This window comes from Strongylocentrotus purpuratus, unplaced genomic scaffold, assembly GCF_000002235.5.
Source record: "Strongylocentrotus purpuratus isolate Spur 01 unplaced genomic scaffold, Spur_5.0 spur5_scaffold_2, whole genome shotgun sequence".
NCBI classification, from domain to species: domain Eukaryota; kingdom Metazoa; phylum Echinodermata; class Echinoidea; order Camarodonta; family Strongylocentrotidae; genus Strongylocentrotus; species Strongylocentrotus purpuratus.
The window spans coordinates 29,615,745-29,620,741 of NW_022145605.1; the positions used below are offsets into that span (position 1 = coordinate 29,615,745).

At 34.7% G+C, this 4,997-nt stretch overlaps 1 long non-coding RNA gene across 1 annotated transcript; it reads left to right on the forward strand.

Annotated features, from left to right (window-relative positions):
• Positions 1–433: 433 nt before the first annotated feature.
• LOC105444233 lies at positions 434–1,978 on the forward strand. Its single transcript, XR_004065075.1, has 3 exons — positions 434–483; positions 1,122–1,179; positions 1,846–1,978. It is a non-coding gene; the product is annotated as an uncharacterized LOC105444233 (long non-coding RNA).
• The last annotated feature ends 3,019 nt before the right edge of the window (positions 1,979–4,997 follow it).

The window sequence follows — 4,997 nt, forward strand, 5'->3', positions numbered from 1 at the left end:
AAAATTGGTAAGCAGTTGCCGTGCCACCCAGGCCAAAAGGACGTCAATTAATTTCGGGATATCTTTTATCAGTCATTGTACACGGTCATAAAAGCATAGAATTATTATTACTGTTCATCCTTCAACTGTCATTTCTACCTAACGCAGAATGGAGAATAAATGGCCTAAAAAAAAAGAAGAAGGAAATTGCAGTTTAACTGTTCATTAATAAAATACAAAATAACAGTTTGATTATTCACTAATGAAATACGAAATGATAATTTAATTATTCAATTATAAGTTTTTTTTAATGGAAGAAATATGATTTGACTTTGCATAAATTGACCCGCCCCCCCCCCCCCCCCCAATCTCAGATATGATTGTTTTAATATCCTATAAAAAGGAGACGAAATGATTTGTTTCATCATTCACTCATCAACCATCAATACTTCACTAGATTCAAAGCATTCGACTCAACGAACTTTCTAAAAAATGGCTTCAGTAGTAAGTATAATTTTCTTTCGTTACACATGTCACACATCTCCTATATTAGTTTAAGGACTGTGACAAACATTCTTAAACCAATGCATCTAAAATATGCTTGCGATTTGGAGGTTTGAGATTTGATGGCAAATTTCTTTCAGCAAATTGTTATCTACTAACTTTTTTTAATTGTCATGCTTATTTGCTGGATTGGCTGTTGTTTATGTTTTTGACAACGGTGTCACATCATATTGGTTCGCGTATTCAACCCTGAATCCTAGAGATGAGGGTGCGAATCCAAGTCAGCATTAACGTTCGTTGGCAAGATATTAAACTACATTTGCCACTCTCCACCCAGGTGTAAATGAGTATCTGGCAATTGCTTGGGAAATTTAATTGCAGGGCTCTCATGAATTACATCATTATTGCTGTAAACTAATTTGTTTATATTATTGGAAAATTGTACGACATGTCTTGATGTTTTCCTATTTCCCTCTTTGTACAAGTAAAATGTTAATGTAAGTTTAATTTATATACTCTATGAATTTCATTAAGATTTGTCGTTTCTATTTTGTTTTTGCTGCGACTTGGAATACTCAATGAACATGTTGCAGGCAAATTATGTTAATGCCTATTATTTTGGTTTCTTTTTTATATAGGTAAAAACTCTGTCCCTTTGCTTGTGCCTCTTTGCATTTGTTACACTGGAAATCAAAGGTAAGAATACATTTTCATAATTTTCTCTTTTTGTTAATGTCTGGAACAGAGATGCAAAGTAAAGTCACTTTAATCTTTTTCGAGTATACCGTCATGCGATAAAAATAATTATGATATGTATTTTAGATAGAAATAATGCATATCAATAATGAAGATTGCTTTGAAAATGAAATGAAGGAAATGTTTATTTATGATTATCATTTCACCATGACCAAAAATATGTAAATATAGGAATATATACATGCATTTTTTATATTGTTTACAAGTTAATGTTAGTATGTAGCATGTGTTCAACTTTAGCTTATTTATTCCATGTTTTAGGGGGAACTTCTTTAATGTTATGAATTCCCATGAATATAACATGAATTCATAAGCGTTAACTTGGCACTTTTAACTAATGTTAATGATATCGTTTGTTTAAATTTCATTTGTAAGGAGATTCGAATATCTTCATGAATCAAAGGATAATAACGGAAATACCATATACTTGGGACTTGGCATGTAATTCGAATTGAATACCCCGTCGTTTTACGCAGAGCTTTCATTACATTGTTAATTCAAATGAGGTAGTATTGAAGTACAGATTCTTTTTAGAATTTTGTAATTCTTGTTTTAAAAAAACCTCATTGCTTTCTCTAAAATTTCGTTTCTTTCAACTATTTACAGCCCAAACCATCGATCGCACTTCGGAGTTTCAAGCCCTCTGTGAGAGATACAGAACAGTGATGAACGACTGTGAAGAAAGACTTCCCGGGCTAGTGACTGCTGATGAGCAGGCTTTGCTGAATTCAGCCGATAATAATCAGGTGTGTTTGGAAGAGGAAGGTGAAACGGACTTTGCCGATGCTTGTGAGATCTTGGAGAGCGTTTGCATCCGAGTTGTCTCGTGTCCCGCTTCAGGTAAGGAACATCGCCGAAGTAGCCAATCTCTTGCTTTTTGGGAGGGATGTATTTTTTTAAACTAGACACTCCGAGTTTTCCGATAATGAAATTCATATTTAACTTCAGAAGAACCTTCTAAAATACACAAGTTGTATATACTAAAAGGATTCAAGAACACCCATTGAGAAAGACATTACCCCTTTCCCTTCCTCCTCTTTCTAATTATTTGCGATTATGAAAAACGAACATTATGTTATTAGGCGTGGTTAAAGTAGAGTCAGATTGTAAGACTAATGCAATTTGTTTTTTTAAATATAAATATTTGAGGAAATTCAGGTCAAAAGTTTGTTTGTGTATACATATAGTAACGAATTCTGTATTAAATAAATAAAATGGATTCAAGACAACATTTTAAAAAACGCTCAGGGCAATTTCATGTCCAGCAGATAAAGTTCCTTCGGTTATATTTTTTTCTCAGATTGATCCAACATTACCTCCAGCGACAGTTGTTGTTCTTGGATTTATTTCGGGTTCAGGGTTGCAATTAATTTTTAGGTTCGGTATAGAGTAAGGGTATAAAGGGGTATTCTTTTTCAGGGTGGAATTATACATTTTTCTAGTGTGGAAAATCGACTTAGGAGCAATTGTAGCCGGAGTATTTGTCATGGGTATTTTGTTTCATGGTTACATTGACGCTATTAGTTGATCCTTTAACACGTTAATACCTTAAAACCTTAAACGGGTATATTTGGGTTTTCTTGCAGAGGGCGCTACAGAAAGTAATTGTTTGTGAGTTAATGGGAAACTGAGTGTCAAATTTGTAAGAATATACAATTTAAATGACAAAATAACCTTTGTTGGATCAACATCGGTTTTTAGATGGCTGAAATATCCATAAATATAACCATTTTAATATTTGTGGTGGCCTACAAATATTTGGAAATTTTGAACCAGCCGTTTAATAACGAGCGCTTTAAACCTGTTATTTCAGCCAATGCCAATTACATATTTGCTTTGTGTTGGCTTTTTCGTGCTGGTTATACTACGCACAACCAGCCGGCCCCTGCATTGTTATTATTAATTAATTAATTGATTTTTTTGGAAAGTGGAGCTGAATTGGTATGATCGTATCCAGTCTAAATTCACATTTGGGGTCTAAAATTACCTTCATAGGAATGTTAGATTTTAAAATGGCACTAGAAATGTCATAAATAAGAATAAGAGCAATACACATGCACTTTTGAGGCACAAGAACTTAGCCCAATGCACTATTCGCATAAGAGTAGGGGGAAACCCCAGTGCAGTGGTCCACCTGCACACCCAATCAGTTATACCGGGAGGAGGGAACCGAGGGTTACAGTGATTTAGTTCGCTTTTCGCCTCTCAGGCACTGGTGGCGCCAAATACTTAATAATGATAATATTGATATTCTAGTAGTAATTTATGGGTTGCAGATGAGCTATTGAGCATCTTTAAGGAAATATGTATGTGTTTTCTCATCCCATACAGCTCGTTTTAGACGTTCTTCCTCTGTCTCTGCCTCTGCTGAATCATCCGTTGAGTCTAGTGAAACAGACTAAGAAGTTCATCGCCATGGCATGTCAAAGGTTGTTCATCGTCTAGGAAGGAGATCAGAGATCATTCTTCTGTCACCTGCTAGTTGTCATCGCCACGTAATATCAATAGCTGAATTTCAGAATTCCTCAAAAATTGCGATATTTCAGAGTAATTTTATGTATTCATTCATTGATTAGCATTAGAATATGAAGTATAAACCTGAAAGATTTCATATATCATACTTTTTAAATTTGAAAAGCTAAGATTCGAACAATACCTAATCAAGAATTTGACATTCCTCGCGGCGTGAAGTGTGTACTAGAGCTAATTTATAAGCGTTTATATCGTAATATGAATTATTTGTTTGTTTCTTAACTCGTTTTAAATAAATATTGATTCAAAGAGAATTTCTCTGCAGCTGCACCGTGTATTCTATTCAGTTTAATTGCTATCGACTTGGTGTTTTAAATTATTTCAAAATATTTATCCGACATAAATATTGTCAAAAGGACAATATCCTAAATCGTATCTTTGAATCGAGTCTTCGATCTTTTTTCTATCAGTATCGGGGTCATACTTCCAGATCGACTTATTTATAGTGTGAAATGTATTTTTAACCTCAAAGAAATCATGTTTTCATGTATTATGACTATGTCCGGTTTCTGCTGAAATAAACTATTCATTTCAACCAAAGATCATTAACTTTCTTCTTTATCTATTCGACGGTTTCAAATGTAGAGAAGTCTTTAGTTCTTATACATCCTACTTCAAGCAGTAGATCTATCATGAACAAGGACATCAATATAAGTTTTAGATGAGAGAGATAGAAATTGAAAGAACTTTGAGAACGTGACAACATCATTCATGGAGGATAAAGAGCGAAGGAAAGAAAGAAAGGAAGGAAGAAAGAAAGAAAGAAAGAAAGAAAGAAAGGGAAGGGTGTCAAGAGGAGAAGATCCTTACAGAGAGAAAGAGAGACCAAGAGGAAGAGAGTTCAACTGAGAACAATAGTATATTAGAGAAAGAGAGAGAGGGGGGGGGGGGAGATAGAGAAAAAGAGAAAGAGAGAGAGACACACACACACAGAGTAAATAGAGAGAGAGAGAGAGAGTAATTCTCGCTGTACACTGGGCCTCTTTTCGGCTGCTACGCGTGATCTGTTCTGGGCCCCTTTTCACAAAAGTTGTCATCAGTGACAAATGACAGTTTTTGTTAGAAGCTACTGAATTCCTTGCTTCTGATTGGTTATAAGCAGATTTGTTACTGATTTGGGTCATTTTTCATTGAAAACAGGCTTTGTGAAACGGGTCCCTGATTAAGCCTGTGAAGGACATTATCCTTAGGTGTGGCTTTTGATACCCACCTGAATATGGATTCAC